We start from the raw sequence: 14,019 nt of genomic DNA, 5'->3' as shown, positions 1-14,019 counted from the left end.
AGGGGATGATGTGTCCAAAGGCCCCAAGCTGGGAGGCACAGCCTAAATAACTTGGTGGCCGCACCTGGAAGGCTCAGGAAATGAGAACAACTATGCATCCAATCGTCACCTTTCAGAAAACAAATGCTCTGCTTTAACCAGAATAACTGGCTGGTGGGTGAGAAACCCATGATCAAAACAAAAGCCTCAGTTGTCACTGAACTGGAAGCTGTTTTATTGACGTCACGATATTTAAAAATATGAGTGACGGGCTTCCCTGGTGGCACAGCGGTTGAGAGTCCGCCTGCCGATGCAGGGGACGGGGGTTCGTGCCCCGGTCTGGGAAGATCCCACATGCCGCCGAGCAGCTGGGCCCATGAGCCGTGGCCGCTGAGCCTGCGCGTCTGTAGCCTGTGCTCCACAACGGGAGAGGCCACAACAGTGAGAGGCCCACATACTGCAAAAAAAAAAAAAAAAAAAATATATATATATATATATATATATATATATATGTATGAGTGATGATTCTCAAACAGCCCCTCCTCCCTCCCCTGTCCTCTTCTCCCTCCCCGTCATCAGAACTTCTCACAACCCTGAGCTTTCCAGGGGGTCTTCTCAATAAAGAAGAGACACTGAGGCCTGAAGGGTCCTGGTTTATTTTGTGAACCTTTTGCCTCCCTGTCCGGGTGAAGACAGAAATTGCAAAAATCCCAAAGAGCAAGATTTAGGGGAAAATAAGCAGAATTTTCAGTCAAGTTGGAAAACTGCTGCTGTTAGCTGAGGCTGTTTCTCTTTGCCTTGATTTGTGACTGTTTCTTCATCATCATCACCATCGTTACCACTGTAGTAGTAGCAATTAACGCTTAATAGTCAGTACCTCAGTGCCAGGCATCGTGCGAAGAAATGCACATGTATCATCTTATTTAATCCTAGCAAAACCCCATTCAGATGGGAACTATCAGGTTGATCAGTGTGAAACTGTCAGTATTCAACCATTTCTTGACCTGCAAACATGATCATTTCGTATGGTTGAACCAGGGCTTTGCCAAAACTGCTCATGTTTTCATGATTGGGGAATGGCTGAGCTGAGATGCGTACCCGGCTATGTGTTGTACCAAAGTGACTGTGTCCTTTGTCCTGACTTGAGGGCGGGAGGGAAGGAAAGATTAAATACCATAAAGGTTCTATATTCCCCCCCCCCCCCGTCCTAGTTTACTGCTTTGTGTGTCTCGTGGGTTGAGAGAGGAGAGAAAAGTCAGAAGATGCTGAGGTCTGAACATATTCCAACAATCCTTACCCTTTCCGCTCTGCTGCCCCGTTCCCACCCTGACTCCGTCGAAAACTGGTTTTCCCCACAAAGGGAATCATTGGCACACGCTACCTCCAAGCCCAGGGAAGTGGTGACCGCAAGCACAGCCAGACCCAGGTCCCCGAACAAAGCTGAGAAAAATCTGTCTCTGCACCTCTCCACTCTCCTTCCCACTATCTGTTCCAGGTCCACAGCCCACTGCCTAATATCCCCACCAGAGAGAGAAGGAGGAAGGAGGGACGGGGTGGGGAATGCGACTTGCTCAGTACTTCCAATAAAATCCTAGCAAAGATTCCCATCAGCCTGGACAAGTAGTGTGCCCATGCCTGGATTAGCAGTGATCCCGGCTGTATCTTGCTGAGGCTGTGTAAAGCGTTCTTTACATGCATCATCTTAATGCTTCCTCATAACAACTCTACAGAGGTTGCAGGGGAGGATATTATTATCATCCCATTTTACAGACGGAAAGACTGAGGCACAGAAGTGCTTAGGTAAGTGGCCCAAGGTTGCCCAGCTAGTAGACTCTGGCCCCAGCATATCATGTACCTCTCTGACTCACGTCATGGACTGCACCAGTGGGGAGCTGAGGCTCAGATGCCCAGCCCTAGAGTAGGGAGCAGGGGTGCAGCATCACCTGTGTGGGTCCAGGCCCACCTCAGTCACCTGAACTGAGGGATGGGAGATGATTCCCCAAAGGAAACCTGGGTGCTCTTAACTGGAGGAAGAGGGGCTGGGTGTGGGCAGGAAACCACAACTGCCCTCCAGAGTGAGACTCTAGCAAAGTTTTTGACAGAGAGGGTATTTTTCTCTCCAGTGTGATGTTGGACCCCCATTTCAAAGAACAGTAGGCTATAAAAGGGCAAGGGAAGGAAGTATTCATTAAAAGGTCCCTGCGGGCTCTGAGGCCAGAAAGAACAAAGAAAATCGTAGTGAGGGAGGCTCGCAGCCTGGTCTAAACTTCAGGGGCTCTGGGGCAGGACAGAGGTTCAGCCCGAGGACCTTGGACAGGGATGGAACGTCTCTAACTCCATCTTCCTTGTTTGTCAAATGGCGATAAAATACCCTCTCGGGTTTCTCGACAGGATCAGGTGTCCTAATACATGACAATTCCTTAGCCCTGTGCTTGGCGTGTGGCTCATTTTCAATAAATAGTACTGTCTGGAGTTAATGTTGTTGCTAAGACTATTTAGATATGAGCGTCCTTGTGATCCTTCCTCTTAGGCCAAGGGTCTCATTTGCTCCTCTCAAATCTTTGGTTCCTTTTTCAGAATCACAGGTTCAAGGACTTTGTCTAGTACCTACAACCCTAGAAGTCCTGGTGGTACTTTTCCTGAACTTAAGTTGTTTTTCCTTTGCGGGGGAGGGGCAGCGCGGCTGAGTCAGCAGGGCCTCCTCTGCTCGGCTTCATCTGTGTCTGTCGGATGCTGGAGAAACAAGAGCCCACGTAGTCCTTTGGTCCACAGTGATCAAATGGCAGTGTCCTCTAGCGCTCCCACTGGCCTTCTGTGGGCATCTCGTGAGAGGCTTCACGATCCAAGCCCAGTGGCCTCTGGCAGCCATTCTGGGCTCAGCTTCTAGAACCCGCTTGTTCTATCTTGCCTTCTCTTGGGATCCTGCCTCTCGTCTCTCTGGCTTGACACTGTAGACTTCCCGAGTGTCCTGACTGATACAGATCAGTCAGGTGTCTTTTTGTTGCAAACAACAGAAACCCAATTGAAACGGACTTAAACAATTAAAGTAAGTGAAAAGTCAGGACACACAGCAGGATTCAGGGACTCCAACGATATTATCACATTTATGTCTCCAACTCTTGCCTTTGCTCTCTTTTCTGGTGGCTTCATTCAGGCAGACGGGTCCCATCAGGTGGTAAAGCGGCCACCAGGGAAGGTGGTGTAACGTGATTGCACAAAGGCTCCCAATTCGGCACCCTTCCTGCGTGCCTACCCCCAGCCGGTGACTGCATCCACCGCTGTTGTTGGGCGTGACCATGTAACCGCTTCTGGCCAAAAGCATGTGCTTGGAAATGACAGTGTGCCAGTTTCGAGCCTCGCCCTTAAGAAGAATTGCCTGCTCTTACGCTTCTGGAATCAGCGTGAGAGTATGCCGCAGGTAGCCTGCTGGTCCTGGAGGGAAAAAAGACATTTAGAGCAGAGCTGCCCCACCGACCACAGATGTGAGCCAGAGGCAGAAGCGTGCCAGCGAATCCACAGAGCCGTCAGTGTGACAGCAGTGCTTACTGTGCCCCTGAGCTGTGGGAGGGTCTGTGATGTGGCCTCGTGGCCATAGGTGAGGGATGCACAAGCTATTCTCCCAACCACCGCTCCCAGAAGAGAACTTTTCCTTCCTGATGGTTCCAACAAAAATCCCAAGATTGATTTCAGTTGGCCAGACTTAGGTCTCTTCCTAGAGCTGGGGTGAGGGGGAAAGAGAAGAATCTAGAACCAAGACATAACTGCTGAAAGTGAAGAAGCAGTGATCTCCCACAGGAAAATCACGCTGCTCTTACCAGGAGAAGGTAGAAATGGTGAGCAGGCAGAGTGACTGAGTCTCAACACCGCATCCCTGAAGAGGACGTAGAAACCTGTACCCTTGGCTCCATGTTCAGCCAGGAACCAGGCTTGTTCATGTCTACACCCATCGGTGTAGGGTGGAGCTCAACTGGAGCTAAGAACCAGTCATCAATTGGCCAGGTAGGGAGGCCCAGGACCCAGTGTTTGATGAGCCACCCAAGTTAACATGACCTTGTCCCTAACTTCCATCCCTTTCCAGGCTGGAATGGGTTAGGTGGCTTCAGCCAACTGGCAGGTTACTACTTGGCAAGTTGCCCTCCTTCCCCACCATGCCAGCTCCACTTGGAGGTGAAAAGTAGTGGCTGGAATAATTGCTGGGTCCACACCTGGACCTGATCGAGAGCCGTTCTTTCTTTCCAGCCCCAGTCCTCAGCTGCACTCTTGGGGCTTTCATCTCTGGTGCGGTTCGCGCCCTGCTGCCTCTCTGTCTTTGAGAGAGAAGTAAACTGAATTGGAAGTATCCCATGCAATAAATATAACCCCCTTGCCCTTTTTCATGGGGTCATTCAACTTCTTGCTGAATATCATTTAAAATGAAGCTGAGTTAAAAACTCAAGTGGCTATATTTTGCCTGCTTCCTCCAAATCCCACCTTCTCTCTTGACCTTTTCCCTGCTCTGTTTAGCGGCTGCTATCTTTAAGGAATGACTTTTGGCTCCAAGATATTCATGGGGAACTTTTGATGGACAGCACACTGGGAAAGGACACATTTCTGTCTCATTCTGGCAGTATCATACCCCACAGCTGCACGACAGCCTGTGCTTTCTCCAGGGCTTCTGTCAGGGAGAAACACTTAGAGATGTAAAGAGAAGGCTACCTTTTCTCTCTTCCTCAGGGGTCACCCATCACACTCCTCTCCCCACCCTCCCTTAAATGCCACATCTCCCTGTGGGGCTGGGAGAGAATGTTGGAAGAAGGCCTGGGTGAGGGAAAGGAAACACTGGTCCATGTATTCGCTCCAATTTCACCATTAGGGATGAGACAATAGCTCTTGTGAACACGAGCAGGCAGTGTTCAATGCAGCGTTCTTCCCCTCCTCAATGCAGCTTTGATCCGGCCAGGGCTACCCAGAAGGAATTTCAGTGTAACTGGGGCAGCCCAACCTGGGAACCACATCTCATTCTGTGTCCCTCTCATGATTTGGGAGGTTATTAGGACCGCGCTTGGACCATTCCATGAACGTGGAGCGCTGCCATCCCACCAGCAGCTCCGCACACCAGGCTGATCGCATTTAGCACATAGCCTTGCTCTAGGTACAGTGGCTGGTGCCAGTTATTAAACTGTCCTCTCTCAGCCTCAAAGTCACCACTGTTTGGTGGCTGAACTGTCCTTTCTCCCAGCCACCTGGTGCCATGCTAGGTTCTGCCACTAGGGGGTGCCAGAGGGGGATTGCAAAACTGGAGGGCAGAGAAGGGACTTTGCTTCTAGTTGCCATGGGCTTCCTTCTGGCAGAGCCAACTGTCTCTAGCTTTTTTCAGCACTCCCAGTGCCAGCCTCTTCATTATGTCTCTGCCCCATGGTTTACAAAACTCTCCTACTTTTAAAACAACCTCTGGGTTTTTCAAACAATCCCGCCCCTCTGTGTACAATTTCACTCACAACAAAGAAGAGAAACATAAACAGCTGGTCCAGTGAGGGAGGGGTCTCTTCCTGCATAAAGATCCAGTTTCCTCCTGGGGTGGGGGCGGTGGGGGGGTGGGGTGGATACAGCTAAGAAGATAAAAAAATGACCTTTCACCTTCGGGAACAGTAATGTAAGATTAATTTGCGGCTTTGAAACTAATGAGTTGGCTTGTCCTGGTGCGGCACCCCGTGAATAACACGGCGTTTGCAGAGCTGGCAACCCAGTGATCTTTTTCCTGGGGCTGGGGAGAAAGGAGGGATAAGAAAGAAACTCATTTTTAAAAACAAACCTCAGAGGAGAGAGATCCCCGTCAAGCTGGTATTAGAGGAAGAAAAAAACCAAAAAAACAAAAAACAGGGAGAGTGTGCGAATTACGTACCTTTAATCTGCTTAGCTTTTCACTGTCGGACGGCTGAAGGGCTCACCCAGGCAAGAGTATTGTGCGGTAGTTAAATACATAAACGTGGAGTGCATCCCTCGGGGTCTAGGCCTGATGTGTGGCAGTCTAGCTGTGTGATCTTGGACATGTTTTTCCACTGCGTTTCAGGGAGGTTTGGATTAGAGAGTGCATGGAAAGCGTGTATGTTCAGGCCAGGAATCTGGTTATTTTTGCATTTTTGATGATGATTGAGAGAGGCAGGAACAACTTGAGGGTGCTTTCTCCACGCACTGGGAAGGCTGAGTTTTCTGCTCTGCCAAAAGGAAGTGTCTGAGAGCAGAAGACCAAAGCAGAACCAGGCTGATGCGAACCATGGGGAAACTGGTTTCCGCACCACCCAAGAAAGAACAGTCTCACGGTCTAGCTGACCGACAACGGGCATGGCTGACAGAGGAGAGGCAACGAGCGCCCCATCCTTGGAAGTAATCAAGCAGGAGCTCTTTCCACTATATTAAAGGATGGGTTGGATCATTTCTAAAGATCCTTCTCCCTCTTCACATTCCGGATCTTCTGCTTGTTAAATGCGTTGCCTGGGGTCTCAGAGCCTGGGTTGCCTTATCTGTGAATCAGGCTGATGGTGCTACTGGCCTCCCTCTTACAATCTCTCTCCCTTTTTTCTTCATGCCTTCCCTTCAACACAATGAGGACCATGAAGGTAGACACTGTGCTAGGCTCTGCGGATACCAAAAGGAAGTAGATGGTATATAGACACCGCCTTGGAAAAACTCAAGCATATAGTGAGGGAGACAGATGAACAGAACATTATAAAGCAATTCCACAGATGCACTGAGAGAGCTACGTCCTGAGTATTCTGGAAGCACAGGGGAGGGGCATCTAACTCAGCCAGGATGGGGTGGGGAAGGGGCATCAGAGAATGTTTCCTGGAGGAGATGCTGTAGGAATTGGATGCTGGGAGTGTATGCTTTGGAAGCAGAGTAAACACTGTGATCAAGGCCCCGGGGTCAGAAACAGTGTGACGTACAGGGAACTGTACCAAAGGCAGTGCCGGTGGGATGCAAAACATCAGATGAGTGTGATGGGAGACGAGATGAAGAGAGAGGGACTAGATGACGGATGCCCTTGTCTTCATGCTAAGGAATGTGAACTTGGATCATGTAAATGATGAACTGTCATTGGCTGGTTTAAATCGGCGTGTTCAGGTTTCTGTTTTAGAGCGATCTCCTGGGAGCCTATGTGGAAGAGAAATTAGGAATCAACAAAGCTGGACCATCAGTTGGCCGACTTTTGAACCCTGGAAGTCATCTAAGCCAGAAGTGGCAATGCCATGAACCAGGCCTCTCATGGAGTTGCAGCAAGGATGCCATGGTGGGCTGCTCAGGGAAGCTCCTAGTAAAACATGAACTGCTTCCCAAATGTACAAGATCCCTATAACTATGATCTCTCTATAAAACTTTGGTTTGGGGGGGCCATCATATAAATTGAGTCCACCCATCACTTACCACGCAGTGGCAATAAAAGCCGTACATGTCATCCAAACCAGTATAAATGGTACTTGTGCTTAACAGGAGCCTTTAAAAAGGTAATGAAACCACTGGCTTGAGAAATAATTTTGCAGATAATTCTGGGATACAAAGTTTTCCATTCCAAGACTGAATATTGGTGCTGCTGGGAAGGACGGGGGAGAAAAGCACAAGATTAGATTTCACACAGACAAACGAAGAGGGCAGACCATGGTCTTTGAATGAAACTTCTGATGGATTTGGCACTGGAGGCACGAGAGGGCACTGGAGCTGGGCCCAGATGTCTCAGATTTGCTGAACTGCTTTTGCAGACAGTTGGACCTTTACCAGGATATATTGTATCTTGCAGACGTGCCCTGGAATGCCTCATCTCAGGGAAGGCGAGAGGAGTCTCTCTTAGGCGAGTGTGGTGTCTGCTTCTCGTGCTGTTTATGGCAGAGCTGAAAACTGTCTTTGAAATTAACGATAGATGTGCATAAATCTTCTTCAGTTACCTAGCAACTAATACGAGACAGCGCAGGGGTTCACAGGGCTGGGAGGAGGTGAACCTGTTTTAGGAATACCTGGGAGCATCTTGGTGATACCTGGGGATTGCTGGGAGGGAAAGAAAGAAACACGACTCATTAAATGTTTGCATTTCTTTCTTTCTCTTTTATTTCTCATAAAAATAGAATCAGATAACAAAAACTTTTCCTTAATCCCTGAGGTTTCTAGCAAAGTGAGGGTTTACGAAGACTAGACAATTTGTGAGCCCTCTTCCAGAGCTAAATTTCTGTTTGTAAACTAGCTGTGTGACCTCAGGTGTAAAATAATAGATCTGATTAGGGAAATGGTAAAGTTTCACTCATTTTTCCAGGATGTATGGGGTGATAGCGTTTTTAGATTTCAGTTTCGTTGAATCACAGATATGTGTCCTGAGTCAAAGTGGATTTTTTAAAAGGAAGAGGTGTTGAAATAGTGAAGTCATGAGGTATGTGACTTAACACACACACACACATGTTCTCTGTGTGTATGTATATATATATATATGTGTGTGTGTGTATTTTATTTATAAAAATTAGTCTATACATTAAGCCTTGGGTTACAAATTCAATACAGGGCCTGGCAGGTGACACGGATGAGTTCTGTGCCCGAGGACCATAGTGAGCCAGACATCTGGGCAGTTGCTAGGTGGCCCCGGCTGAACACGACCATAAGAGAATAGGACCCGGCACTGCCAGATCTTCTGATTCTTCAAAAAAGGCAGAACTCCAGAATCCATGTAGCACCTCCTATTTTTAAAATATTGACAACCAATGTGAAGTTTTAAAAAGCATTGTGTGGGCTAAACAAAGCAAGTCTGCCTTAAAGCAAAAAGCTCTGAGCACATAGTTCTCTTTGTAAAAATTGTATGGTTGCTCATGACCCACTTTATGTGCTGGGATGGAGCTGAGCTCGCCCAGGCCACGGGCTAATAGCGTTCATGCGGTGCTGCTACATCCTGTGCTCGGTGATTTTCACATTTGTCATGTTCAGTGTCCGCCCGGAGGTGGGTGTTACTTATCACAGGAGTTAGGATCTTTATTTTCAATATAAGGATGCTGAGAGCCACATACATCAAGGTTATACTGAAGGTCACTTAGCTCCTGAGTCCTGTGTCTCCAAATGTCTCATTTCTCTGACTCTACAGCTGCCTGCTCTTAAGGGTTTGACTCCCCTGGAATAAAAGGGGGGTGTTTATTACTTTTATAAGGAAAAAATCATTTTAACAGAATTTCTCTTAAGAAGAGTTAGGGAGCTGTATTTGTTTGCTGGAACTGCCGTAACAAAGCACCACAAACTGGGTGGCTTAAACGTCAGAAATGCGTTCTCTCACGATTCTGGAGGCTGGAAGTCTGAGATCAAGGTGTCAGCAGGATTGGTTTCTTCTGAAGTGTCTCTCCTGGCATGTGATGACTGCCTGTCTTCTCCCTGTGTCTTCCCATGATCTTCCCTCTGTGTGTCTGTGTACTAATCTCCTCTTCTTAGAAGGACACAGTCGGGCTTCCCTGGTGGCACAGTGGTTGAGAGTCCGCCTGCCAATGCAGGGGACACGAGTTCGTGCCCCAGTCCGGGAGGATCCCACATGCCACGGAGTGGCTGGGCCCGTGAGCCATGGCCACTGAGCCTGCGCGTCCGGAGCCTGTGCTCCACAACGGGAGAGGCCACAGCGGTGAGAGGACACAGTCATAAAAAAAAAAAAAAGGACACAGTCATATTGGATTAAAGCCCACCCATGTGACCTCATTTTATCTTTTTCTTAAAAATTTTTATGTAACTTTTAAAGGTTACTTTCCATTTACAGTTATTACAAATTTTGGCTGTCTTCCCCTTGTTGTGCAGTACATCCTTGAGCCTATCTTACACCCAGTAGTTCGTACCTCCCTCCTCCACCCTTATACGGCCCCTCCCTGCCCTCCACTGGTAACTGCTATCTTGTTCTCTATATCCGTGAGTCGGCTTCTTTTATGTTATATTCACTAGTTTGTTGTATTTTTTAGATTCCACATATAAGTGATATCATACAGTATTTATCTTTCTCTGTCTGACTTATTTCACTTAGCATAATACCCTCCATGTTGCTGCAAATGGAAAAATTTCATTTTTTTTTTTACGGCTCAGTAGTATTCCATTGTGTGTGTGTGTATGTGTGTGTGTGTGTGTGTGTGTGTGTGTGTGTGTGTGTGTGTATATATATATATATATATATACACCTCATTTTCTTTATCCATTCATCTGTTGATGGAAACTTAGGTTGTTTCCATGTCGTGGCTATTGTAAATAATGCTGCTATGAACGTTGGGATGTGTATCTTTTTGAATTAGTGCTTTGGGAATATATAACCAGAGTAGAATTGCTGCATCATATGGTAGTTCTATTTTCAGGTTTTTTTAGAAACCTCCATACTGTTTTCCACAGTGGCTGCACCAATTTACGTTCCCACCAACAGTGCACAAGGGTTCCCTTTTCTCCACATCCTCAGCAGCATTTGTTATTCGTGTTCTTTTTGTTGATGGCCATTCTGACAGGGGTGAGGTGACATCTCACTGTGGTTTTGATTTGCATTTCCCTGATGAGTAGCGAAGTTGAGCATCTTTTCATGTGCCTGTTGGCCATCTGCATTTCCTCTTTGGAAAAATGTCTATTCAGTTCTTCTGCCCATTTTTTAATCAGGTTGTTTGATGCTGAGTTGTATGACCTGTTTATATATGTTAGATACTAATCCCTTATCTGACCTCATTTTATCTTAATGACATCTTTAAAGATCCTGTCTCCCAATACAGTCACCTTCTGAGGTGCAGGGGGTTAGAGCTTCAATCTATAGATTTTCAGGAGCCACAGTTCAGCCCCAGACAGAAGCCACCCACTTTTTTTCCCTCTTATATCCCTGTAGTATTATTGTTATTGGAGAAACTGAGAGAGGTTTTCTAAGTCTGGGAGCCAGAGTGTCAAACAGGGCATTGGCGAACCTGAGGGGATCTGCTTGTCTGGCCCAGCATCCCACCAGCTCCCCAGAAGGAGTGGGGTGTGTTTGCACACTTGACAGTCAACCCGTTCCCAAAGCATTGCTTCAGTGTTTTAGGATAAATAAAACGACGTTTAGCAATGTCACTCTTTCACTTGGCATCACTTCTTGTATCTGTGTGTCTTGCTTTAAAATAACATTAATGTGGACAGGTAGCATTATTTATCATATCAAAATTGGAAACAACCTCAGTGGCCAGCAGCAGGATTTAATAGGATTCTCTGTAGCCTTTGGAAACTTGGCTATAGAACAATATTTGCAGTGTGAGAAAATGCTCAGGATAGATGAAGTGGAAAAAAGCATGTTAAAGAAATATGTACAGTTGGATTCCAACTTTTTGAAAACAATTTATTACATGTACATATATATTCATATATATGTATATGCATCTGTGTTCATTTGGAAACATATGCTCTAAGATGTTTAAAATATCTCTTGGTCATGGAATTGAGAGTCCATGGAATTGAGAATATTTGAGATTTTTTTTCTTCTGTTTTTCTCAATGTTTTATGTTTTCTGCAATAAATATATATATTATTTTTGCAATTAGGAGAAAATCCTTAAAAACCCAAACCTTGATATACACACTCAGTTTACAGAAAAATCCTTCTAACTTAGCCTTTGCCATAAGCTCTCTTACAGCTTTTCACGTGGGACTGCGTTTATAAAAATTTCATTTACTTGCCATTTTCCAGATACAACTCTTAGCCATGATTACCTGGACTTCTAGAAGGATTTTTGTGCCAGGCCTGAGAATCTCTTTTCTCTTTTTTGTCTATCTGACTTTCTTTTCCCATGAAAGGGGTTTTTGGAGTGAATTCAGTGAAAGGGTGGTACCCCACAGACCTGCATAAAGGGTATGAAAATAAATACGTATGTTAGATATTAATCCCTTATCTGACCTCATTTTATCTTAATGACATCTTTAAAGATCCTATCTCCAAATACAGTCACCTTCTGAGGTGCAGGGGGTTAGAGCTTCAACCTACGGATTTTCAGGAGTAAAATCCAAGCAGATCTAAAAAGAAGTAGGATGTAACTTCTTAGTGATTTTGTGCCTTCTAGTTCTCTGTATTTATTTGAGAGATCCTTTGGACACACTTCCTTTTTAATAGAATGTGCTTTGATTGGCTAAGTGTCTCTACCATATACATTGTATATTTTTATGAAGGAGAGGTTTGTGGAGGCTGATGCTGTCATGTCAAACTTGGAAGAGGCAGTAGTGGTCACCTTGACCAACTCTTGGCATCATTGGTTCCCAGACCTCTGAATCCCCTAGAGAAACTTGATAAAGGGTTAGGGTCCCATACCATTAAAGAAAAAGAAGGGGCCTGGGCCGATGGATTGTGAAAGCTCTGGTTCTTTTGATGTTTGATCAGGTTGGAGAACCCTTTTTCCACATGACTCATGAATTTCTCCCTTCAACCTCACAATAGATGGTTACATGAACACTTCTAGAGAAAGAGAATTGTCTACCTCATGAGCTATTGTATTCCACTCTTGGACAGCTATGCCTGTTATAATTCTCTTTTGCATACAACTTGGATAATTCTAACCATTTCAGAGGTTAAAAAAAAAAAAAATGGAGTCACTTTGCGTGTGTAACCAAATAAAAATTCCATGGTCCCACATGGCCCAATCTCTGCATAGGGCCACATCTTCAAAAGCAAAAATAATAATAATGATAATTCAGGGCTTCACCTGCAGCTCCCAAAGAATGTTGTCAGGGGTACAATTCATTATCCGTGGTAACATTTCTCAAAATTCTTTTCCCTTTTTTTTTTTGCGGTACACGGGCCTCTCACTGCTGTGGCCTCTCCCGTCGCGGAGCACAGGCTCCGGACGCGCAGGCTCAGCGGCCATGGCTCACGGGCCCGGCCGCTCCGCGGCATGTGGGATCTTCCCGGACCGGGGCACGAACCCGTGCCCCCTGCATCGGCAGGCGGACTCTCAACCACTGTGCCACCAGGGAAGCCCTCCCTTTCCTTCTTGATTCTCTTGTACTCCTCAGTTATACCAGAATTCTCATTCACCGTCCCAGCCCTAAATCTCCCCAAGATCAGCCTGCATGCCTCTGCAGGCGCTTTTCTTTTTCCATTCTCAGCAGCTCCGTACATAGATTGATTTTTATCCCTGTGGATGCTCTTCTCTCTCTGGTTTGTCCACTACCCAGACTTTCCACAACAAAGGCGAGCCCAGGAAATGTGTAACAAACAAAAATCTTTCCTCCTTTCTTGCATTCCACCTGGGCCTATTTTTCTGTACCCAATTCCATGATATTGCTTTTTGTGTTCAAGCCAGGAACTGGAGAAAGGAGAAGATAACATCAAAGATAAAATTCTCTTTATCACACGTGATGGGGGAGGGCTAAAGTTGGGCACCCACCGTGGCACATTAATAAGCCATGTGTTCATCACAGTAGTGATTTTCTTCATCTGCCGTGGTAAGACCTTGGACCCCTGAATAGTTTACATAGTTCCTCCTCATTCTTCTAGCCTCCTCCCCCCAGGCATCATAGGTATTCATAAATAAATCCCACCGACTACCAACTGATGTCTATAATTTTTTTTTTTTTTTCCGTCTCTGGATCTAATTCCTCCTCTTTAGTATTGTCTGTAGGTAAGTTCTTCCCTGATTAGCATGTTGGGGGATATTAAACAATAATACCGTGCACCCCAATGACTTACAGTGAAGTATACGCCATGCATTTAGAATCTCAGCTATTTGCATCAGCCAAACCTGGCTTTTGATCCCAGTTCTGTCGTTTACCTGCTGTGTGATACTGGGCAAGTCACTTCATCTCTGTGCCTCAGCTTTCTCATCTGTAAAATGGGGCCATCACAAAATCTAACTTAAAGGGTTGTGAGAATTAAATGAACTTCAGCTAACTCATGTAAAGTGCTTAGCACAGCAGAGAGCTGGTTCTATGCATGCATCCCTATTTCCATTTTTCTTTTAACCATCCTTTTAGGAGGGGATGGGCAGAAGAAAGGGTTATTTTGTTAGAAAGTGAAGAGGACCTGGTAAAAGACTTAGGGTAGAGGTCAGCAAACTAAGTTTGCAAGCCAAATTTG

At 46.1% G+C, this 14,019-nt stretch overlaps 1 protein-coding gene and 1 long non-coding RNA gene across 19 annotated transcripts in view; one reads left to right on the top strand and one right to left on the bottom strand.

Annotated features, from left to right (window-relative positions):
- ADAMTS9 (ADAM metallopeptidase with thrombospondin type 1 motif 9) overlaps positions 1-14,019 on the top strand; it is a 232,660-nt gene that overhangs the window by 208,659 nt on the left and 9,982 nt on the right. The window lies entirely within an intron of this gene.
- On the bottom strand, positions 616-3,910 carry LOC109552181 (uncharacterized). The gene is made up of 2 exons (XR_002178956.3): positions 3,795-3,910; positions 616-3,411 (listed from the first exon to the last, which is right to left on the bottom strand). It is a non-coding gene; the product is annotated as an uncharacterized lncRNA (long non-coding RNA).

Source organism: Tursiops truncatus, chromosome 10 (genome assembly GCF_011762595.2).
Source record: "Tursiops truncatus isolate mTurTru1 chromosome 10, mTurTru1.mat.Y, whole genome shotgun sequence".
In the NCBI taxonomy this organism is placed as follows: domain Eukaryota; kingdom Metazoa; phylum Chordata; class Mammalia; order Artiodactyla; family Delphinidae; genus Tursiops; species Tursiops truncatus.
Note: the sequence above shows the minus strand (reverse complement) of the source record. Positions and strands in the feature narration are given on the sequence as shown.